Source organism: Pseudochaenichthys georgianus, chromosome 18 (genome assembly GCF_902827115.2).
Source record: "Pseudochaenichthys georgianus chromosome 18, fPseGeo1.2, whole genome shotgun sequence".
Lineage (NCBI taxonomy): Eukaryota > Metazoa > Chordata > Actinopteri > Perciformes > Channichthyidae > Pseudochaenichthys > Pseudochaenichthys georgianus.
In genome coordinates, this window is record NC_047520.1 from 21,708,922 (window position 1) to 21,734,630 (window position 25,709).

The 25,709-nt window shown below is 41.5% G+C and overlaps 1 pseudogene; it reads left to right on the top strand.

Annotated features, from left to right (window-relative positions):
• The window catches only part of LOC117463539 (glycogen phosphorylase, muscle form-like), a 47,759-nt pseudogene that overhangs the window by 14,425 nt on the left and 7,625 nt on the right, over window positions 1-25,709 (top strand).

Genomic DNA, 25,709 nt, shown 5'->3' on the forward strand with positions numbered 1-25,709 from the left:
CTCGGCAAAGGAGAAGTGCTCACTATCACAGATTTTTTCAGAATTGTGAACAATAGGAGAGAAATGGTTATTTTGTGTATATAGAAAATGTTTTAGATCGTTGAGTTCAGCTCATGAAAAATGGGAGCAAAAACAAAAGTGTTGCGTTTATATTTTTGTTCAGTGTATGTTGAGCTCATGGTAATCCTAACCCTTTCCCCTGACGCTGACGTCAAGATCACCAGCCAATCAGGATTGGCGTAATGAGATTGATGCTTCTGTTTGCTCCGCGATGAGGCGCATCCCATAGTGAGACATCGAACGGAGTGTTATGAATGAGAACAAAAGTGTTGCGTTTATATTTTTGTTCAGTGTACATTGGTCGGCATTGATGTACAGAGCCGACTAAAGACCTTGTTTATATTGGCATCATATTGAGAGGTGCAGTGACGCGTCCTAAAACCAGGAAGTAAGCTGCTGGTTCCCTCCACAGAAAGCAATGGGATTTCTCCACAGGGTTTTGGAAAATAGCTGGAAATAAGGTCTGTAGAAAACGAACCTGTTTGATAAATGCACGTTTTGTTCAGCCGGATAATCTCCACATGTCTACCCTACTTTTATAAATTTCTAATCATAAATCGAATCGATAGATTTATGATTCGAAATGTATAAAAGGGTTCTAGGACGTGTCACTCCACCACAATATATAATTTAGTATAATATAATAATTTAATATAGAAGCCAACTCCATCGATCAAGCTGGCTGAAACTTTCTCTCCCTCTTCTTCTCATGCTCCCTGTCACTCTCCTTTATCTTCTCCGGTGACTTTCTTTTATTTGAAGATTGTTTTTTGCCCGGTGCTTGGCCGGTTACCGCTGGTATTAAAAACATTTTTGCTAATGGTTAGGTGGCGCGAAAGTCTGTAGTGAACGAGTGCGCTCCCGCTCACGTCACGGGAGCCTGCTCGCGCTGAGTTCCGCAGCAAACAGCTGTTTGCTTTTCACCCAACAACGACAACCGCCTCATGAAACGCTATGTTGTAGCGTTAATAAACAAAACCATTTTACAAAATTGCTAGTCAAAATACCTATACCAAAGGACCGTTTTGTTTTTTTAAGCAATATTTTTGGTGGCCCGAGCGGGCAAGTGGAAAGTACGTTATGGCCCGGGGTGTCTAAATAGTGCTTCCGGGCCAGCGGGCCATTTATAATGTCGAGCCCTGAGTAAAAGTATATTTGCCTCTGAATTGTACTGGAGTAGAAGTATAAAGTAGCTTTTAAATAAGTAAAATATAAGTATGCCAAAAAGGTATTTAACCACAATACTTGAGTAAATGTACTTAGTTACTTTCCACCCCTGACCCTAAGAAACTGTTATGTAGCACATATCCATGACTATTGTGTGGTGTAGTATGTCCTGTTTCACAACAATAATACCACAGCGTCGTGTCTCCACAGGTGGAGGAGGCTGATGATTGGCTGCGTTACGGGAACCCCTGGGAGAAGGCCCGCCCCGAGTACATGCGTCCGGTCCATTACTACGGACGAGTGGAACACACCGCTGAAGGAGTGAAGTGGGTGGACACACAGGTCAGTGGAAACACACACCAGAACTAACCTTTCATTGAAAATGTAAAGGGCTCAGGGAATGAAATGCAACTCTCATGAGATGGATATAATGCTGTCTGATTACATATGTAATATAATTTACTATAAAGTTATTAATTAGTTTAACGATAAATTATAATTTTGTATTCAAAATAATAGTAAATACTCTGTTACAAGTAAAAGTCCTGCATTCAAAATGTTTCTCAAGTGAAAGTTGAAAAGTATTTTCATCAAAATATAGTTAAAGTACCAAAAGTAAAAGTAGTCGCTGTGCAGATTGGTCCATTTCAGAATAATATATAGGATTTTGAGTTTTATAATTGTTGATGCATTAAAGTGTTATCAAAGCTGGTAAAGGTACAAATTGAAGTAAAGTAACAAGTACCTCAAAATTGTACTTGAGTACAGTAGATGAGTAAATGTACTTGGTTACTTTACACCACTGGAAGATATACAGTGAGCAGTACATTTAACAGTAAATGCAAAATGAGGAAAAATAAAGGTTAATTAAAAAATAATGGGTGCCGACTGTCATCTTTGTAAAGATTTAGTAACCAAGTATCGCATCCAAGAGGAAGCTAAGGCCCAACAGAAAGCAATCCTTCTCATTGTACTAATGAACCAGTGTATTTAATATATGATTGTGATTCAGGTGGTTCTGGCCCTCCCCTATGACACCCCAGTCCCCGGCTACAGGAACAACATCGTGAACACCATGAGGCTGTGGTCTGCTAAAGCCCCCTGTGACTTCAACCTCAAAGACTGTTAGTATGGTCATCTGTTCGGTTCCTCATTGACAAACAGTAAATACATGAACATCCACTAAATATCAATCCAAACTTTGTCCTGCAGTTAATGTCGGCGGCTACATTCAGGCGGTGCTGGACAGGAACCTGGCTGAGAACATCTCCAGGGTTCTCTACCCCAACGACAATGTGAGTGGATGCAACCGTTTGGCTAATTCACTTTAATCCAATGGAGGGGCTTATTTGTATGACTCCTATCTTTGATCCCATTATGCTCACAAGTACAAATACTATGGTCTTTAAAGACTTAATTTGAATTAAAAGTGTTACTTGAGTAGAAGTACAGAAGTATTATCAGCCAAAAAATACAATTTCTAAACTGAAGTACAAGTTTGTCAAAAGTGTACTTGAGTACCCGAGTAAATGTACTTGGTTACATTCCACCACTGTCCTCAGTCAGATGATCAAGTCAACAGTTCATCCAGATATCTAACGCTATTTAAATGAAAGTAAGCACATAGCTGAAATGTTGCTCAGAATACCTCGTTTCACAGGAACACCGTGTCGCTCTAGAACCACAATCAGAAACAGCTTTATTGCCCGGTACGCACACATACGAGCAATTTGACTTGATGTCATGGTGCAGACATCAAATAGAAAACAAAAAATCTTTAAGGACACCGTAATAAAATAGTTAAATAGCAATAAAATAAAGCAGTAATTTACATGGAAATAGAATGCTATGAATGAATTATAGGATATGAAATATAAAACAAGGAATGTGTGCAGTAAGCAATATTTGAACATTGTGTGCATGTAATGCGTATAGAGTCTGCGTTGTGGCTGAGGTAAAGTGTCAGGGGGGGCCGGGCCTTGTTTAAGAGGCCGGTAGCGGAGAGGAAGAAACTGTTCAGGTGGAGAGAGGTTCTGGTCCTGATGGAGCGCACCCTCCTGCCAGAGGGGAGGGGGCTGAACAGTGAACTCGAGGAAGAAAGCCCGAATCAAGCAGCTTCATTATTCAGACAGTCTCTTTCTCCAGCGCAGTGTTTATAGGATAACAATGGCAGCACTTTCAGGCGTTTGACAGTTTTCCTGTTTGGCCTCCAGTTCTTTGAAGGAAAGGAGCTGCGTCTGAAGCAGGAGTACTTTGTCGTCGCGGCAACTCTTCAAGACATCATCCGTCGATTCAAAGCCTCCAAGTTTGGCTCCACAGAGTTTGTGCGACTAGACCTTTCTACGCTGCCAGAAAAGGTGAGCAGTTAGAGAGGATGACCTCAGCTCTTTACCAGGATGGAGGGCAACAGGTGCAGTAATCTGTGGACCTATTTTCTTGTGTTCCTTTGCATTACTCTGTGTATATAAAAAAGTTAACATTACCACCTTTTTAATATGCCTTACATTACCACACATCTTGTGACCTTTGCACGTTCCCATGACTTTTTCTGACACTTTAAAGTCTGAACAGCTGCCCCACTTAAAGAATATCATGCACTGTGTGCATATTCTTTCATTATAATGTGTTGTATTCTTATAGTATTTCCCTTTTGGAATGTTTATAGCTCTTTGAGACATTTTTCATAATAGTTTTCACAAGAGATTCTATTATATTTCTATATTTGCTCTCATCTTTCTTACTGTGATAAAAGGGGGTTGAATATTGGTGTTGTATGGCTGCAATATGAGTCTAATATATGTAATAATAGTGTAAAATCAGTAATATATTAATGTAATACAGGTGTATTCATGTGTATTATGGGTGTAATAACAGTGTTATATGAGTGTAATAGGGGTGTATAACAAACAGTGTAATGACTGTAATACGGGTCTAATGGCAGAGTAACATGGGGAAATTAAGGGGGCAATGTAGAAAATAGCCATCAATTAAATTAACAAACTATTAATTTGATCGTACATAAATAGTTTGCGCTTTAAAGGTTAAACATTTTGTGCGATAAACGATGTGGCAATAAACATGATTGTGACTCTGTTGTGCAGGTAGCCATTCAGCTGAATGACACCCACCCTGCTCTGGCCATCCCTGAGCTGATGAGGACCCTGGTGGACATTGAGAAACTGGACTGGGACAAGGTATCCTTACTTTCAGCAGAGTGTGACACGCAGGCGTCAGCATGGCTCAAATAGAGAGCCTGTTACGGCCTGGTAACACGGCCCTTCCTGCACAAACTGGAACTGCTGCAGTCTAACTGAATTGTGCTGTGGTCACTTGTGTCGCTTTGCATCGTTCAACACTAACAATGACTCAGCAGCAGGGTGAACACTGCAGATAGACAGTGAAGTGAAATCATACACTGGGCAGAATGTAAGCAAGTAAACCGACTAATATAGGATAATCTTTTCAAGAAAAAACACTGTCATTTTACACATAAATATAACGTTGTTTTCTGTATTTGCCCAAGGCAATGCACATGTTGTCATGTTTACTCGTTCAGTGGTATATGTGTGATAATGTGAGATCTCTTTGTGCAGGCCTGGGACATCGTGGTTCGTACCTGTGCCTACACCAACCACACCGTCCTGCCTGAAGCCCTGGAGCGCTGGCCCGTCGACCTCTTCCATAACCTGCTGCCCCGGCACCTGGAGATCATCTACGAGATCAACAGCCGGCACCTGGAGGTACAAAGGATGCTAGACTTAGATATCTGAGAATTTTAGGATTTTACGTAATGCCCTCACCTACACAAATCAAAGAATATCAGAAAAATACAACATAGCAAGTTAAATATATTAAAAAAACAAGAGAGTATGGATGACGAAAATATGAGAAGTCATAATGTAATATGTCTAAAATATCAGAAAGAAATGTTGAAAAACAGTCTTGGTATAGTATGTATAACATATAAAAAAATATATGTAAAAAAAATAAAACGGCATAGGATATTATGTGATATGTCAGGCATAGCGATATGTCGAAAAAAAACAATGCAGTATAGTATTTCAAAACGATCAGAAAACGCTATATAGTATGTCGAAATGCATTTCTTTCATAAATAATTCCTATAAAAAAAAACTGTGAATTATGGAAATAATTCATATTGATCTGTGTCTTCTGGATGTGCAAATAGCCAGCTGTTTAATAACATTTGAATTAAACATGCATAACTTGTACATCTGCTGAGACGTCTCTTTCCTCCCCCTTCAGCGTATTGGCAAGCTTTACCCTGGAGACCTGGACCGCCTGCGGAGGATGTCCCTGATAGAGGAAGCGGACGGCAAGAAAATCAACATGGCGCACCTGTGCATTGTGGGATCTCACGCTGTCAACGGAGTGGCCCGCATCCACTCTGAGATCATCAAAGCCACTGTGTAGGAAACCCTCATCTCTCCTCTCGTGTTTGTGTCTATGACATTAACGCTAGGAAGCATCCGGTTTATTTGTATCTGACATGACCAGTGGTGCTAGAAGTACCCAAACTCAACTTAAAGGTCCCCTATTATACTCTTTTCAACATTATATTACAGGTCTCGGATATATATAAAACATGTCTCTGAAGGATTTGACTGAAACACCGAACAGATCATTGTAGCATCCCATAATCCCCTCTGTTTCAGCCCTGTTCCAAAAGTGCTGATTCTCTGTCTGTAGCTTTAAATGCTAGTGAGCTGCTGCTGGCCACGCCCCTCTCTGAAGTTCAAGTTTCGATCCTAAACTTATACAATGATGTTTTAAAACTAAAAATAAGTATTTGAAAAGTTTCTTCAGGTTGAATAATATTTTGATTCAGTTCATGTTTTATACATTTAGGCTACCAGATGTATGCTATTCCAGACTATTTATTGAAGACGGCTTACATTTGCTTCCTGTGCGCTGGTGCCAGCCATGTGACCGGCAGGTTTATAAAGAAAGATGCTAAATCAAAATAATATTCAAGCTGGAAAAACCTTTGAATATTTATTTATTTAAATACATCATTGTTTTTTAAAAGTTCAGGATTAAAAGTTGAACTTTCAAGTACTTTTTGAATGATCAAAACTTTTGGCCCAGATTTTCCTCCATAGAAATACTGATGGAAACTTCTGAAGCAATTGGAAACAGGACTCGGAGAGACACGAGGAGAGCAGGAACTTTGATGGCAAACACTGATGGTGTATTTGGAGTTACGGCCGGAGAATTGACGAGACAGGTTGTGTGTCACGAGTTGACACAGCGGTTGCCAAACCAATTCTGAAGAACTCTTCTGTAGTTCGAGGTTTTAACTAGTTCAGAGTGTAATAATCAACATTCTTCATCAGTGAGACTAAACAAATATGGACCCTGAATCTAACTAGAGCTCTCGTCCATAGAAAATAATGTGTGGCAGTGAACTTACGTTCCAGAAAAGAAGGGCCTCTAGATGTCCCTGAACTATCTCATGTCAGCTTGTGCTCGGTCATAAGCTGGCAACAACAATGCGCCCAATCTGCCCCTCCTTAAGAGAGATAGCAGCAGTACCCAAGGCCGTAGACTTATGCCATGGAGACAGTGAAAGGAGAAAATTAGGAACTGTGTCAAAGGTTGAATACCTAAACAAATGATTCCCTAACTGCTAATAAGTGTGGCTCTTCTCCTCAGGTTCAAGGACTTCTACGAGTCAGACCCTGAAAAGTTTCAGAATAAGACCAACGGCATCACTCCGAGACGCTGGCTGGTCATGTGCAACCCCGGCCTGGCTGAGGTCATCGCAGAGGTGTGTGTGTTTCTGTCAATACACACAAGTGAGGGCAGTTATTTCAGGAGTACAGGTTCCTGGAAGTGAAGTCCTGTTTATTTTCTGCATAGACAACGAAGGTGGGGTAGGTAAGTTTGAGAAACCGGCTCGAGATACACTTTTTGTTATATTCCATGGAATGCTCTTAACATCCCGATAGCAATGAATATCTGAAGTGCTTTGACAAAAAATCCATAAAAAATGTCATCTGTGGAAGCCGTGGCGCTGTAAAAAGCACGACCAATCATCTGAGCCGGCTAAAGTAACTGGATGGCCTACCTGCCTGTCAGCCTTCCATCTGTGCACAAACTTATCTCGTGCCCTCATTGGTCATGTGCGCGTTCGTGTGTTTTGGAGGAGGGGCTCTGTGAGGAAGTGGCAGATTTTTTCCGGCTGTGTATTTTCAAATTCTAGCGCACTCGAGCAGGTTTCTCCAAAATTACCTACCCCACCTTTAACTAATGGACATTTGGAGCACATCCAAAGCTCAGATGTATGTGTTATTTACACTGAAGATTGACTCTATGGTTTCCTGCCAAATAATAATGTTATAATCTTTTTATGCAGAGGATTGGTGAGGAATACATCCGTGACCTGGACCAGCTGAAGACGCTTCTGGAATTTGTGGACGATGACACCTTCATTCGAGATGTTGCCAAAGTCAAACAGGTAAGATAATAATAATAATACATGGTATTTATATATTGCTTTTCCTGGTGCTCAAATACTCTTTACAAGCAAGTAAAAAAAAATAACAAACAAAATAAATACAAATACTTAGCCAGGTGGAGGAGGGGCAGGTGGGTAGAGGATTAGAAGTTGAAGGCAAGAGTGAGAAGGTGAGTTTTGCAGCCTTTTTTTGAATGATGTAAGAGTTTAGTAGATTAAAGTGAGGGTGGTGTCGAGGATGATGCCAAGGTTATTACGCAAGTTGAGGGGTTGAAAATGGAGCCGTGATGTTATGTGAAAAGTCCTGGGTTGAGCGGGTAAGTCAGTTTGAGCCGATGATGATAAAGTCTGATTTGTCGCAGTTGAGTTAAGAAAATAGTTTTGCATCCATATTTTAATGTCTGATGGTGAGTTGGGAGTGTGTGGTTGTACATAGATTTTGTTTAGAGGTAGAGCTTGGTGTCATCGGTATAAATGTGGAATTAGAGTTGGTGGTGAAAGAGTCCAAGTGGGATTATGTCGTTGATGAAGAGCAGGGGACCAAGTACAGAGCCCTGGGGGACACCGTGGGTGACTGAGGCGGAAAGTCTGTCGGAGAGATATGATTTAAACCAGGAGAGAGCGAGGAGGAGGAGACATTTGTGTAACTAAAGAAAAGTGATTATGTTCCTGTCTTTTGTTTGTTTCTGATCACTCCCTCTGTTTGTCATCAACTTGTAGGAGAACAAGATGAAGTTTTCTGCCTATCTTGAAGAGCACTACAAGGTGAAGATCAACCCCAACTCCATGTTTGATGTTCAGGTGAAGAGGATCCACGAGTACAAGAGACAGCTGCTCAACTGCCTGCACATCATCACGCTGTACAACCGTGGGTGCTTTTTACTTTAGCTGGCCGCTTATTGTAAATAAACTTGGATTCAGAGGTAAAACAAAAGCTTTTGTTTTTTATCAGGAATGAAGAAGGATCCCAAGAAGTCATGGACCCCCAGGACTATCATGATTGGAGGAAAGGTGAGGGGTGTTAAAGGTGGTACATTGCATTTGTTTTCTATTTTTAGTCCATGGATGGATAACTGGTCTACTAGGCACAGGCCAAAATGACCATAAAAAGTCCACAAAGAAACATAAAACTAAAACAAAGAGACAAAACGACTGCACGAGACACAACATGTCTAAGCCCCACAGGCCCGGTTTCGGGGCCGAAATCGCGTCATTTGCAGGAAACAACGTCTAAGGAACCTTAATATTTAATAAACTATGAATATTTTATATCCATATAACGGGAAAAACTCAATTTAACTGATCTTTTTAATTTTTTTTTCTCAAAAAAAACACACAATGCTAACACTGACCCTCTGAATTAGCCCTGAGCGAAAAATGCTAACCTATTACTGCACCGAAAATCACTCCTAGCTCCCTTATTACTTATCCTAGCTGCACATTCAACACATCGTTTATGATCGTAAAGACACATAATCTAACGGTGCCCACCTCAACACTGAAAGATACAAACTCGCGACATTATCAACAAAAACGTACATCAAAACATGTGGCGCTAGGTAGCCTAAAACGCTAACATGGCTTACCTTGGTTTTGTCTGGTCAAAACTGGTCTTCAATGGCATTAAAACAATAAAAACGATGATATAGTTAATCCATAGGTTAATATCCAATGTGACTGTGTCCCCTTTGAAATGTTCTGATAATCTGTAAGCAATAAAACTGCAATTCCGTTTTCAAATATCAGAGCAGGGAGATCCTACGCTCTGTAGCAAGATTGAATGCGCAAAGACGCAACCTTTTCTTTTAACATGAGTGTGTGCGGGACGATTTCCCTTCGATTCTATTGGCTCTAACGGTCAGGAAGAGATGTCACATGTCAAAATCGAACAAGGGGGGCCAGAGATAAGGAAAATCCACCCAAATGGCCTCAGAAGAGTTTTTTTGCTAAATCTGTCTAAAAAGGTCAAATATCACTTGTTTCGGATCAGTCTTGATACAGGGTACTTATTATATGTTGTACTTTGGATTCCTAAAGCTTTTAGTCTACTAACCCATCATCCAAGGTTAGTTTTCACTATAAGTAAAAAATATTTTTTGGACGGACACTATAATTTACAGTTTTTTACCATGTTCAATCTGAATTTTCTTTAAAATAAAAAACATCTATATTGATTCTGACTTTTCTACATCCAACTCACAGGTTTATCATTACTTTGATAAAAAAGATTATTAATTTATGGTCATTTGTTCTGGGAGTGTCATTTTCGAGCCTGAAACCTGAAAAACAGGCTTGGGGCTTAAGAGGCAGACGCAAAAGGTCTCTATAGGTGGTTAAAACCAAGTACAAAAATGGGCAAGTTAGAATCAAACATATTTTATGTCTCCAGAATTATTTAAAGTTTTGAAATATCATCTCAAATTTATTTTGGACAAGATAAGGACATATGAAACAAGACATTTCTCATCAATATACAGGTGTGTTCGTACATTTGGATGTTGTAATAATGATTTGATAGTCTTTATCTGAAACGGGCATAGCAAGTCGTAGTTCATAATTGCTTCATTCCGTAAGTTTCTTCACCAATTGTGTCTCAATAAGACACATTTTACAATATGCACACACACCAAGCATTCTCTTAAAACAGTTTTTGGATTAGTCATACATTTAGTGTAATGTGGACTGATCATTATAGAGAAATGTCTGAATTTAAATTGAAAGTTTTAGCTGCTAAATGTGTTGCTGTTATTATCTACTAATTAGACTTAATCATACTTATAATGCTAAATATTCAGCCAAACAACAAACAGATCATTTCTCCTCCCCACCCTGAACATATCGTTGATACATGAAGCATACTTCAGCCTGGTTTTATTCAGTGTCTCTGAAGATGATCTGCTGTGTGTCCAGGCGGCTCCAGGCTACCACACTGCTAAGATGATCATCAAGCTGATCACATCCATCGGAGACATTGTGAATAACGACCCTGTGGTGGGAGATCTCCTCAAAGTCATCTACCTGGAGAACTACCGCGTCACTCTGGCTGAGAAGGGTAACAAATACTTAAGGGCTTAGAGCGGGGGTGTCAAACATATGGGATGACTTAGCAAAGTGTACAAATTACAGAAATGAACTGCAATTTTCACAACGTTCATATATTTTGTATGTGCACATGTTATCTACAAGGCAGGGTGATAACCAAACCTTCTTCCTTAATAGTTCCCACTGTAGTCTGTGTGGTGGCGTGTCAGGATTACTACACAGATACTTTTAATATCATTTCTATAAAGTAAAATACTGTTCAGTTCCAGATACCGGTGACTAAATGTTTCTGTGAGACCCTGTGACCTGTGAGTTGTAATGCACATGTGTAAATTATAAACTGAGGCACAATATGGTTGAATTTGCACTTATTTTTCTTGGTTTGTAAAACTATCGTTCATTAAATGTGAACATTTTCACAATGTACTTTTTTGCACTCAAACAAAGGGAACAATGTGGAGATGTGGGTACTTAGAGGTTATTATGCGATGATCTTACTGCTCCGGCGCATTTGAGATCAAACTGGGCTGTATGTGGCCCCTGAACTCAGATGAGTCTTTACTGTAGTAGAACTTAGAGAGTAAAGTGGAATGTCAAACCTCCTGTCTGCAGTCATCCCAGCGTCCGACCTGTCGGAGCAGATCTCCACAGCCGGCACCGAGGCCTCTGGCACCGGGAACATGAAGTTCATGCTGAACGGGGCTCTCACCATCGGCACCATGGATGGAGCCAACGTGGAGATGGCAGAGGAAGCTGGAGAGGAGAACCTCTTCATCTTCGGCATGAGGGTGGCAGATGTGGAGGCCATGGACAAGATTGGGTGAGCTTTCAACCAAAAAAATATGAATGCTGCACATTTTATAACGGTATTAAAATGTATTTATCTTTGTCTGTCTTTGAAACGCACTTAAAACAACACTTGTTAAGCAAATGGAATGGCTGTGCAGTGTGCACTCACTTTCCTCTGAAATGCAGTGTGTTTTTGGGCTGTAAGGTTTCGGTAACAATACGTGAACTCTCAATTCTATATGTATTAATGATATATGTTGTTCATATTTTATGTTTGTATTGTCTGGGCCCCTGTTCTCAAGCTTCCTATAGCTTATTGGGGTGTCCTGTTTCACACGAGTCCCTTATGTCTCATGATTGTACCTGTATTTTTATTTAAATGTGCCCATGATGTGATGAATATCTTTTCTCCACAGTTATGACGCTGCGTCGTACTACAACCGTCTCCCCGAGCTGAAGCAGGCCATGGACCAGATCTCCGGGGGCTTCTTCAGCCCCGGCCAGCCTGACCTCTTCAGAGACCTGGTCAACATGCTGATGCAGCACGACAGGTGGGAGGCCACTGCTGACGACTCAGCACTTTGTCTGTGCTGACACACGGGCTACCTGTCAGCCCACAGCCATGCAGAGTCATCACTGTACCACTGTCACTGCCTCATGAGAGGGAAGGAGGTGTTGGATTTGACTCTGTGAAGCAAGTCATCGTCATCTCCTAAAGTCAACGGGCTCTCATGAATGCAAAGGCCTATAAGACTGGTTTCAAACCGTGTTGTTCCCGTCACTAAAGAGATGGTTTTAAGTGGGGCTATGTGAGATGCTTACCTCATAGTTAGAGTAATAACAACACATCTAAACTATCCCTTTTAGTGTCTCAAAGAAACAAAGTATTAATTCTGTCTTTTTTGTTGCAGGTTCAAGGTGTTTGCAGACTATGAAGCCTACATCCAAACTCAAGACAGAGTCAGCACTCTCTACAAGGTCAGTGTGTCAGCAAGAGGACATCAGGATGAGATCAAGTCTAAATGTATTTGTTCTTAAGTAGCAAAAAGAATCTGTTTGTTTCTGCTTTACTTCCATATTATATATTCCATATTCAATGCTTTACTGCAGCATATTGTACTTGTATACTGCCATCTGATTTATATTGTGTATATGTGAAACTGAACCATTATAGATGTTGAGGACACAAGCATACTTTTACAACTCCTGTGTCATTCCACCTGCAGTGCCACAGAACAGTATATCGGAATAAAACACAATATATTGCACACATTTATAAAAAAATATATATACAATTAGCTAACTATACACATTATTATGATATTACATTTGAATTTGAAAGCAATAATAATAATAAATTATAACATACGTATTGTGTTATCCTCTAGCCTTGGTGTATTTAAAGTAAGAGTTACCTTGTTCTATATTATTTTGTACTAAACTACCCTACTATTTCTCAGGATTTAAATGAGGTAAATCTTATTTGACATCTCTCTCTTTCCTCTGTCAGGACCCTAAAGCGTGGACCAAGATGGTGATCCATAACATCGCGGGCTGTGGAAAATTCTCCAGCGACCGCACCATTTCCCAGTATGCCCGTGAGATCTGGGGCATGGAGCCCAGCCTGGAGAAGATTGCTGCCCCCGACGACCCCCGCTAAACCTCAGCCCCCTCCTCCTCCTGTAGCTCACTGCGGTCCAACCACTGGAGAAAACCCCTGTAGCTTTTCACTTGTGGCATTATTTCCTTACATTATCGCCCCATAAATAACCGCCATCACCCCCAGTTGATCTTGCAGTAGCATGTTTTGAAGTGGGTTTTTTCCATCTGTATTTTCTCTGTGTACCAGAAACGCATATTGTCACTGTTGGGTAAAGTAACCTTTATCTCTATACAAGCCTATCAGCCAGATTACATCATGGGATTTTTCTTGGGCACTGTAACAAAATAAATAATAATATATTAATGATTTTGCTCCAACAATCCACCCATTATCCAAAATGTCCAACTAATGTTTGGAAATAGGTCAAAACATCAAGAGCTGAGACCTTTAGAATGCTTTAAGAAATACTGGGAATAGGTCTTTAACCAAACAGTGATTTTAACCTTTATTCTAACAAAATATTTTTCTACTTTGATCTGAACAAACCTCAGCACTGTTATGCTTTCAAACCAGCAAATGTCTTCCACCATGACAGAGAGAAGTGACACTTAGGGGTTAATGAAGGGACCGGTGACAGGGTGGTGTTGGGAGGAAGCCTGGTCTCCATTTTACCGCAGATTAACATCATCATCATCATCATCATTATATTCAAAGACTCAAAGTCTTGTTTCGTGGTGTTTGTTGAATATATCTGTGTATCCATCCGTCCTGTGTGGATGTGGATGTGCATGTTTATGTCTGTCTCTTCCTAAAAGTGTTAGAAATTAACAAAGCCTTCTCTGCCTAAAATCTAAGTGACTGAATTCATCTTGAAAATGTTCTGTAAAGTGCTGTAGTTGTGTATGTGTGTATGTATACCATACTTTAGTCCAAGACACTGGGTATCGGCTCCATTGATGTACTGTAACAGCATATGTTCCTGCTCAAGCTGCGGCATATGAGCTGTGGTGCTGCAGACTGCAGAAAGCCCATACACCTAACATTTCACTAGAAGACCATGCTTCACTTTTCTTTTTGTCAATAAATGACCAAACTCAACAGCTCAGACGTTTCGTTTCATTTTGCTACTCAGTGTTGACACGTCAAAACAACATTCAGAATCAGAAATCCTTTTAGTCCGCAGTGGGGGTAAAGCGTTACTTCAAAAGTGACAGATAAAAGGCAACACAAAGGAGTAATCTAACATATAGAGACAAGATTGCATGAATACAATATAAAGACATATAAGTAGTGTACATATATACGGTTAAGAATAAGTTCACTTCGCACTAAAAGGGCAATTGAACAGATAAAGGTGTTGATTCCCCTCTGAATTAGTTGGGGTGGGAGGAACAGGAGAAAAAACAATGTGCTTTTTGAGATTAATTTCTTTGGAAGAAATGATCCTAGCACAGGGGACACAACTAATTACATTTAGAAAATGTATCACCAGAATGTATTTTCTGTATGTAAAGCCTCTCAGGCCTCCATAGAAATGAAAAGTCCTTCCCTCCTGTTGGACGATACATTAACCAGATATTTCTGCAGCAGCTTTCATAGGAATGTCACATCTAGACTTTTTCAAATCAGTCTCCTCCAGGAAAGCTTTACTGATGAAGCACATGCTGATGTAAAATCAGAGATGGCAGAAAGAGAAGGTCCAGAGAGAGCAGTGAACAGACGTCTGTACACTGTAAGAGAGTGAATGTGTAGTGTACCAGCAGGGGGCAGTCGAGATCCTGGTCTGCTTTTTAGAATGGAAGGTGTAATACCTGTAATACAGGGTTCATTTTCAGATCAAACCCTTACACTTAAAGTCACCTGTTATGCACTTTGTGATGTCTTCTGAACATAATAATGGTCCCCGGTGTGTAAGGAGACTCAAAACGTGTCAGAGAAAATACTTGTCCTCTGAAAACGAGCGTTTAAACGGAGCTGATCCAGATTTGCTGCGGTCATGACTACATTACTCGAATGTGGGCTGGCTTTACATTGACCTGGCAACGTCCCAACTTATCGTCTCCTATCAGAAACGTCGCTGTATCAGAAACAATGCGCAATGTGTTTTGGGAGTAATATGGTCTGTTTACATTAGCAAGCATCGCTAACACTCAGAGCTAACCTGTACTGGAGAGAGCATGTGTAAAGAAGCAGGATATAAAAGGTGCTGACCCACGAGAGAGAAAGTGTTTGAGCTCCATACCGTTTCAGAAATAATGCTTGATGTGGTTTGGAACATAATATGGCAGCGTTTAGCTGAGTTTCTGCTGGTAGACAGCCTTCTCTCCAGAGCTCACTGCTTGCATGGGACGCTCCAAAAGGGGCGTGGCCAGCAGCAGCTCCAAAGGGGCGTGGTCAGCACCAGCTCAGGGCCAGACCCAGAATCAGCACGTTAGTAACAGGGCTGAAATAGAGGGGTATGAGGCATGCTACAATGGGTGGTCTGTTTGGTATTTTGAGCAAAACACATCAGAGACATGTTTTGTATAGATATGGCCCTATAAATTGTTCAATTATAGCATAATAGGTGAGCTAAGGGAGAATGTTCTGTCTATCTCTAACACCAGAGCAGAGATTGGAAAGTCTTTGTTTATTAATGCGCACATAATGGCATTTAAGAAAAGCTGGTAAGAATTTTAGAAAGAGGTTTGAGAGGTTAGAAGCAACACTGAAGAAGAAAAAGGATAACAATAAACAACAAAGAATGCATAATTCATCTAAGTTTCACAAATAGATAGAAAAGTCAAATTGAAATATAAGTTTAAGAGTTGAGATGCATTACGAAGAATACATAAAGTGGTATAAAGTCCTTTTCATATATTTTAAAATGACTATAATGTAAGTGTTGATTGTGGTTTTTACAAATAAATGGTTCTCTGTATTGATTAAGAGATGTTTGTCAATATGGAAAGTAGAAGTCCTGAGAGTGATCGTGAAATCTGAGTAAAAGTCTTTTAAGTGTTGAACTATATTTGATTAATCCCAAAACGGGCCACAGGGTGGGTGGAGGGGGTCAGAGAGAACGGTGGTTTGGGCTGATAACCCAGGAGCACCGCGGGAGGACCGGAAGGGATCTTGGGCGGACGGCCCGGGGGCAAGGCAGAAGAAGCCGAGAAGTGGGACTCGGGCGGACGGCCCGGGGGTAAGACAGAGTCCAAGGTGGGGGTTATGGAGGGGCGAAGGCCACCGCGGGCGGACTCAGGGGGGCCGAGCATGAGGGCGAGGACCCCGCGGCCGGAAAAGTCCAGGGGGCCCGAGCCATGAGGGCGCGGTACCGGTGGGACAGGCCTCGGCAGGATCCCCCACGGAAGAGGACCAGGAGTTGGCAGGACCCCCGGCAGGAGGGCAATCGACGGGACCACCCAACGGGAACAGGATACCGGATTGGCAGGACCCCGGCAGGAGAGTAGTCGGCGGGGCCTCCAACGGCACAGGACACAGGGTTGGCAGGAACCCCAGCAGGAGGGTAGTCAGCGGGAACCCCAACGGGACAAGACATAGGGTTGGCAGGACCCCCGGCAGGAGAGTAGTCGGCGGGACCCCCAACGGGACAAGACATGGAGTTGGCAGGAACCCCCATCGGAACCTCCAACGACACTTCAGTAGGAAACTTGCGTAGGAACTTGCGTAGGAACCTTGCGTTGGGACTGGAGAGGGAACTCGACAGGGGGCTTGAGAGGGGGACTAGAGGAGGGACTAGAGTTGGTACCTGAGAAGTGACTAGAGAAGTGACTAGAGGTTGACTCGAGAAGAGACTAGAGAAGGGACAAGAGATGGGACTATGGGCAGCTGTGGCAAGAGTTGGGTCTGGAACCATGGCTGCGGAAGCCGGAATGAAGCCAGAATCATGGCTGTAAGGTCCGGTTCTGGAGCCGGAAACATGGCTGAATGGGCCGGCTCTGGAGCCGAAATTGAAGCCAGAATCATGGCTGTAAGGTCCGGTTCTGAAGCCGGAAACATGGCTGTAAGGTCCGGTTCTGAAGCCAGAATCATGGCTGTAAGGTCCGGTTCTGGAGCCGGAAACATGGCTGAATGGGCCGGCTCTGGAGCCGGATTGAAGCCAGAATCATGGCTGTAAGGTCCGGTCTGAAGCCGGAAACATGGCTGTAAGGTCCGGTTCTGGAGCCGGAAACATGGCTGTAAGGTCCTGTTCTGGAGCCGGAGCTATGGTTGTATGGGCCGGCTCTGGAGCCGAATCCATGGCTGCCGGGACCGGGTTCTGGAGCAAAGGACCATGGCTGCAGGGGCCAGAACTGGTTCTGGAACCATGGCCCTTTGGGCTCGTGCTGCTAACCTGGCCTTGCGACTCCTTCCTTTAGGAGCCGTTTGGAGGCTCTGTGGACCTCCCAAAGGCCAGACGAGTACCAGCGAATGGCTCCTGGGACAGGAGCAGGCAATGGGGCAGAAGCCAGGGTTGACTCCAAACGGACCACACCGATGCGTGTGGTGTCATAACGGGGAGTTGGGAGGCAGGGGATAACACACCATGAGGAAATCCAAAATCCCGCCCGGCACGAATCTCACCAAGCCTGGTTTCTCCATAGTTATCTGGCGCGCCGCTGCCAGAGCAGCCTCTCGCTGCTGAACCCCGACGCTCCCATCCATCGATCAGAGCAGGTCGCCAAAGAAAAAGTAAAATCAAAAAAACAATTCCTGCTCAAAAGGATCTGCTGGGCCCATATCTGGTGAGTTCCTTCTGTCAGGGCTGAGTGAGGCGAGCAGGACCCAAATGCAGATGAACAGAAAAAATACCTTTATTTCAAGGCTACTGGAACAAACTTCGACAAAACAGTCCTCAACCACCCCGTGGACAACGTCCAAATACGACAAGGAACTCACAAAGACTAACAGAACCTAAACACCCAGGACTAATCAAACAAACAAGAGACAGGTGAGGAGGGAGGAGAAACACAGGGGCACCAGGTGAACACAATCAGACAACTAGACACCAGGGAAACTAACGACAGGAGGAAACACACGGGGACAAGGACCAGACAATAACCAAGAGGAAAACATGACGGGAGAACAGCAACACACCCAAGACAAGACGTACAAAACGTGACATAACACAATAATCGTAACAATAATAAACTGTTTTAGTGACATACAGTGTCAAAAATACAAAAATTGATTGAATATATTTAATCATAAATAGTGAATGCATTGTAAAAATACCCTAATCTGAACTCAAATATATAACTATACTACACTATGATACTGCAATTAAGAAATATGATGAAGGTTGTCTGACATGATGAAAGGTTTTTCTCGTGTCTCATGACTTTTGTAAAATTGTTGATTTTGTGATTCCACACGTGGCCTCGGACCTGTTGCTCCCGCCCCTCCCACACCAAAAATTGACAGTTGTCCATCTCACCCGGACCCCTCCTCCGCTCCCATATGTCATATTTAAGTCCCATTCCCCCTCTGTGGTCTCAGTCTCCTCCACCTGACCCACCTCCTTCCCACTGGGATGGACTGCAGTAACTACGGTAAGAACACGATTTATAACCACTCTTCAGCTGTCTTCGTCTAGCTTGTTCCAATCTGGCTCTACAACTAATCATATTTTATTTCAACGACTCACTTTGCACCTTGTGAGTATTTTAAAGCAGAATATGAGCGGTAAACACTTTACATTACACTGTAATGTAGTCGTGAGCAGGTTCAAGTGTTTTTAATGTCATCAATAACTTTCTCACAAATGATTTGTATTGTTTTAAATAATCAATATGAAATCATATCCAAGTGATACGGTGTGATTGTTGTTTGCCTTGATGCTGACTGTTACACTTGTATGATTGGGATAATGTATGAAATCATTTTTTAAACTTCAGTTATAGGTGGAATGGGAATAAAGGGACGCTTTAAATCAATTCCGTGTTTGCATTGATGCTTTTTTCGGCAAAGGAGAAGTGCTCACTATCACAGATTTTTTCAGAATTGTGAACAATAGGAGAGAAATGGTTTTTGTGTATATAGAAAATGTTTTAGATCGTTGAGTTCAGCTCATGAAAAATGGGAGCAAAAACAAAAGTGTTGCGTTTATATTTTTGTTCAGTGTATGTTGAGCTCATGGTAATCCTAACCCTTTCCCCTGACGCTGACGTCAAGATCACCAGCCAATCAGGATTGGCGTAATGAGATTGATGCTTCTGTTTGCTCCGCGATGAGGCGCATCCCATAGTGAGACATCGAACGGAGTGTTATGAATGAGAACAAAAGTGTTGCGTTTATATTTTTGTTCAGTGTACATTGGTCGGCATTGATGTACAGAGCCGACTAAAGACCTTGTTTATATTGGCATCATATTGAGAGGTGCAGTGACGCGTCCTAAAACCAGGAAGTAAGCTGCTGGTTCCCTCCACAGAAAGCAATGGGATTTCTCCACAGGGTTTTGGAAAATAGCTGGAAATAAGGTCTGTAGAAAACGAACCTGTTTGATAAATGCACGTTTTGTTCAGCCGGATAATCTCCACATGTCTACCCTACTTTTATAATTTCTAATCATAAATCGAATCGATAGATTTATGATTCGAAATGTATAAAAGGGTTCTAGGACGTGTCACTCCACCACAATATATAATTTAGTATAATATAATAATTTAATATAGAAGCCAACTCCATCGATCAAGCTGGCTGAAACTTTCTCTCCCTCTTCTTCTCATGCTCCCTGTCACTCTCCTTTATCTTCTCCGGTGACTTTCTTTTATTTGAAGATTGTTTTTTGCCCGGTGCTTGGCCGGTTACCGCTGGTATTAAAAACATTTTTGCTAATGGTTAGGTGGCGCGAAAGTCTGTAGTGAACGAGTGCGCTCCCGCTCACGTCACGGGAGCCTGCTCGCGCTGAGTTCCGCAGCAAACAGCTGTTTGCTTTTCACCCAACAACGACAACCGCCTCATGAAACGCTATGTTGTAGCGTTAATAAACAAAACCATTTTACAAAATTGCTAGTCAAAATACCTATACCAAAGGACCGTTTTGTTTTTTTAAGCAATATTTTTGGTGGCCCGAGCGGGCAAGTGGAAAGTACGTTATGGCCCGGGGTTGTCTAAATAGTGCTTCCGGGCCAGCGGGCCATTTATAATGTCGAGCCCTGAGTAAAAGTATATTTGCCTCTGAATTGTACTGGAGTAGAAGTATAAAGTAGCTTTTAAATAAGTAAAATATAAGTATGCCAAAAAGGTATTTAACCACAATACTTGAGTAAATGTACTTAGTTACTTTCCACCCCTGACCCTAAGAAACTGTTATGTAGCACATATCCATGACTATTGTGTGGTGTAGTATGTCCTGTTTCACAACAATAATACCACAGCGTCGTGTCTCCACAGGTGGAGGAGGCTGATGATTGGCTGCGTTACGGGAACCCCTGGGAGAAGGCCCGCCCCCCGAGTACATGCGTCCGGTCCATTACTACGGACGAGTGGAACACACCGCTGAAGGAGTGAAGTGGGGGGACACACAGGTCAGTGGAAACACCACACCAGAACTAACCTTTCATTGAAAATGTAAAGGGCTCAGGGAATGAAATGCAACTCTCATGAGATGGATATAATGCTGTCTGATTACATATGTAATATAATTTACTATAAAGTTATTAATTAGTTTAACGATAAATTATAATTTTGTATTCAAAATAATAGTAAATACTCTGTTACAAGTAAAAGTCCTGCATTCAAAATGTTTTCTCAAGTGAAAGTTGAAAAGTATTTTCATCAAAATATAGTTAAAGTACCAAAAGTAAAAGTAGTCGCTGTGCAGATTGGTCCATTTCAGAATAATATATAGGATTTTGAGTTTTATAATTGTTGATGCATTAAAGTGTTATCAAAGCTGGTAAAGGTACAAATTGAAGTAAAGTAACAAGTACCTCAAAATTGTACTTGAGTACAGTAGATGAGTAAATGTACTTGGTTACTTTACACCACTGGAAGATATACAGTGAGCAGTACATTTAACAGTAAATGCAAAATGAGGAAAAATAAAGGTTAATTAAAAAATAATGGGTGCCGACTGTCATCTTTGTAAAGATTTAGTAACCAAGTATCGCATCCAAGAGGAAGCTAAGGCCCAACAGAAAGCAATCCTTCTCATTGTACTAATGAACCAGTGTATTTAATATATGATTGTGATTCAGGTGGTTCTGGCCCTCCCCTATGACACCCCAGTCCCGGCTACAGGAACAACATCGTGAACACCATGAGGCTGTGGTCTGCTAAAGCCCCCTGTGACTTCAACCTCAAAGACTGTTAGTATGGTCATCTGTTCGGTTCCTCATTGACAAACAGTAAATACATGAACATCCACTAAATATCAATCCAAACTTTGTCCTGCAGTTAATGTCGGCGGCTACATTCAGGCGGTGCTGGACAGGAACCTGGCTGAGAACATCTCCAGGGTTCTCTACCCCAACGACAATGTGAGTGGATGCAACCGTTTGGCTAATTCACTTTAATCCAATGGAGGGGCTTATTTGTATGACTCCTATCTTTGATCCCATTATGCTCACAGTACAAATACTATGGTCTTTAAAGACTTAATTTGAATTAAAAGTGTTACTTGAGTAGAAGTACAGAAGTATTATCAGCCAAAAAATACAATTTCTAAACTGAAGTACAAGTTTGTCAAAAGTGTACTTGAGTACCCGAGTAAATGTACTTGGTTACATTCCACCACTGTCCTCAGTCAGATGATCAAGTCAACAGTTCATCCAGATATCTAACGCTATTTAAATGAAGTAAGCACATAGCTGAAATGTTGCTCAGAATACCTCGTTTCACAGGAACACCGTGTCGCTCTAGAACCACAATCAGAAACAGCTTTATTGCCCGGTACGCACACATACGAGCAATTTGACTTGATGTCATGGTGCAGACATCAAATAGAAAACAAAAAATCTTTAAGGACACCGTAATAAAATAGTTAAATAGCAATAAAATAAAGCAGTAATTTACATGGAAATAGAATGGCTATGAATGAATTATAGGATATGAAATATAAACAAGGAATGTGTGCAGTAAGCAATATTTGAACATTGTGTGCATGTAATGCGTATAGAGTTCTGCGTTGTGGCTGAGGTAAAGTGTCAGGGGGGGCCGGGCCTTGTTTAAGAGGCCGGTAGCGGAGAGGAAGAAACTGTTCAGGTGGAGAGAGGTTCTGGTCCTGATGGAGCGCACCCTCCTGCCAGAGGGGGAGGGGGCTGAACAGTGAACTCGAGGAAGAAAGCCGAATCAAGCAGCTTCATTATTCAGACAGTCTCTTTCTCCAGCGCAGTGTTTATAGGATAACAATGGCAGCACTTTCAGGCGTTTGACAGTTTTCCTGTTTGGCCTCCAGTTCTTTGAAGGAAAGGAGCTGCGTCTGAAGCAGGAGTACTTTGTCGTCGCGGCAACTCTTCAAGACATCATCCGTCGATTCAAAGCCTCCAAGTTTGGCTCCACAGAGTTTGTGCGACTAGACCTTTCTACGCTGCCAGAAAAGGTGAGCAGTTAGAGAGGATGACCTCAGCTCTTTACCAGGATGGAGGGCAACAGGTGCAGTAATCTGTGGACCTATTTTCTTGTGTTCCTTTGCATTACTCTGTGTATATAAAAAAGTTAACATTACCACCTTTTTAATATGCCTTACATTACCACACATCTTGTGACCTTTGCACGTTCCCATGACTTTTTCTGACACTTTAAAGTCTGAACAGCTGCCCCACTTAAAGAATATCATGCACTGTGTGCATATTCTTTCATTATAATGTGTTGTATTCTTATAGTATTTCCCTTTTGGAATGTTTATAGCTCTTTGAGACATTTTTCATAATAGTTTTCACAAGAGATTCTATTATATTTCTATATTTGCTCTCATCTTTCTTACTGTGATAAAAGGGGGTTGAATATTGGTGTTGTATGGCTGCAATATGAGTCTAATATATGTAATAATAGTGTAAAATCAGTAATATATTAATGTAATACAGGTGTATTCATGTGTATTATGGGTGTAATAACAGTGTTATATGAGTGTAATAGGGGTGTATAACAAACAGTGTAATGACTGTAATACGGGTCTAATGGCAGAGTAACATGGGGAAATTAAGGGGGCAATGTAGAAAATAGCCATCAATTAAATTAACAAACTATTAATTTGATCGTACATAAATAGTTTGCGCTTTAAAGGTTAAACATTTTGTGCGATAAACGATGTGGCAATAAACATGATTGTGACTCTGTTGTGCAGGTAGCCATTCAGCTGAATGACACCCACCCTGCTCTGGCCATCCCTGAGCTGATGAGGACCCTGGTGGACATTGAGAAACTGGACTGGGACAAGGTATCCTTACTTTCAGCAGAGTGTGACACGCAGGCGTCAGCATGGCTCAAATAGAGAGCCTGTTACGGCCTGGTAACACGGCCCTTCCTGCACAAACTGGAACTGCTGCAGTCTAACTGAATTGTGCTGTGGTCACTTGTGTCGCTTTGCATCGTTCAACACTAACAATGACTCAGCAGCAGGGTGAACACTGCAGATAGACAGTGAAGTGAAATCATACACTGGGCAGAATGTAAGCAAGTAAACCGACTAATATAGGATAATCTTTTCAAGAAAAAACACTGTCATTTTACACATAAATATAACGTTGTTTTCTGTATTTGCCCAAGGCAATGCACATGTTGTCATGTTTACTCGTTCAGTGGTATATGTGTGATAATGTGAGATCTCTTTGTGCAGGCCTGGGACATCGTGGTTCGTACCTGTGCCTACACCAACCACACCGTCCTGCCTGAAGCCCTGGAGCGCTGGCCCGTCGACCTCTTCCATAACCTGCTGCCCCGGCACCTGGAGATCATCTACGAGATCAACAGCCGGCACCTGGAGGTACAAAGGATGCTAGACTTAGATATCTGAGAATTTTAGGATTTTACGTAATGCCCTCACCTACACAAATCAAAGAATATCAGAAAATACAACATAGCAAGTTAAATATATTAAAAAAACAAGAGAGTATGGATGACGAAAATATGAGAAGTCATAATGTAATATGTCTAAAATATCAGAAAGAAATGTTGAAAAACAGTCTTGGTATAGTATGTATAACATATAAAAAATATATGTAAAAAAAATAAAACGGCATAGGATATTATGTGATATGTCAGGCATAGCGATATGTCGAAAAAAAAACAATGCAGTATAGTATTTCAAAACGATCAGAAAACGCTATATAGTATGTCGAAATGCATTTCTTTCATAAATAATTCCTATAAAAAAAAAACTGTGAATTATGGAAATAATTCATATTGATCTGTGTCTTCTGGATGTGCAAATAGCCAGCTGTTTAATAACATTTGAATTAAACATGCATAACTTGTACATCTGCTGAGACGTCTCTTTCCTCCCCCTTCAGCGTATTGGCAAGCTTTACCCTGGAGACCTGGACCGCCTGCGGAGGATGTCCCTGATAGAGGAAGCGGACGGCAAGAAAATCAACATGGCGCACCTGTGCATTGTGGGATCTCACGCTGTCAACGGAGTGGCCCGCATCCACTCTGAGATCATCAAAGCCACTGTGTAGGAAACCCTCATCTCTCCTCTCGTGTTTGTGTCTATGACATTAACGCTAGGAAGCATCCGGTTTATTTGTATCTGACATGACCAGTGGTGCTAGAAGTACCCAAACTCAACTTAAAGGTCCCCTATTATACTCTTTTCAACATTATATTACAGGTCTCGGATATATATAAAACATGTCTCTGAAGGATTTGACTGAAACACCGAACAGATCATTGTAGCATCCCATAATCCCTCTGTTTCAGCCCTGTTCCAAAAGTGCTGATTCTCTGTCTGTAGCTTTAAATGCTAGTGAGCTGCTGCTGGCCACGCCCCTCTCTGAAGTTCAAGTTTCGATCCTAAACTTATACAATGATGTTTTAAAACTAAAAATAAGTATTTGAAAAGTTTCTTCAGGTTGAATAATATTTTGATTCAGTTCATGTTTTATACATTTAGGCTACCAGATGTATGCTATTCCAGACTATTTATTGAAGACGGCTTACATTTGCTTCCTGTGCGCTGGTGCCAGCCATGTGACCGGCAGATTTATAAAGAAAGATGCTAAATCAAAATAATATTCAAGCTGGAAAAACCTTTGAATATTTATTTATTTAAATACATCATTGTTTTTTAAAAGTTCAGGATTAAAAGTTGAACTTTCAAGTACTTTTTGAATGATCAAAACTTTTGGCCCAGATTTTCCTCCATAGAAATACTGATGGAAACTTCTGAAGCAATTGGAAACAGGACTCGGAGAGACACGAGGAGAGCAGGAACTTTGATGGCAAACACTGATGGTGTATTTGGAGTTACGGCCGGAGAATTGACGAGACAGGTTGTGTGTCACGAGTTGACACAGCGGTTGCCAAACCAATTCTGAAGAACTCTTCTGTAGTTCGAGGTTTTAACTAGTTCAGAGTGTAATAATCAACATTCTTCATCAGTGAGACTAAACAAATATGGACCCTGAATCTAACTAGAGCTCTCGT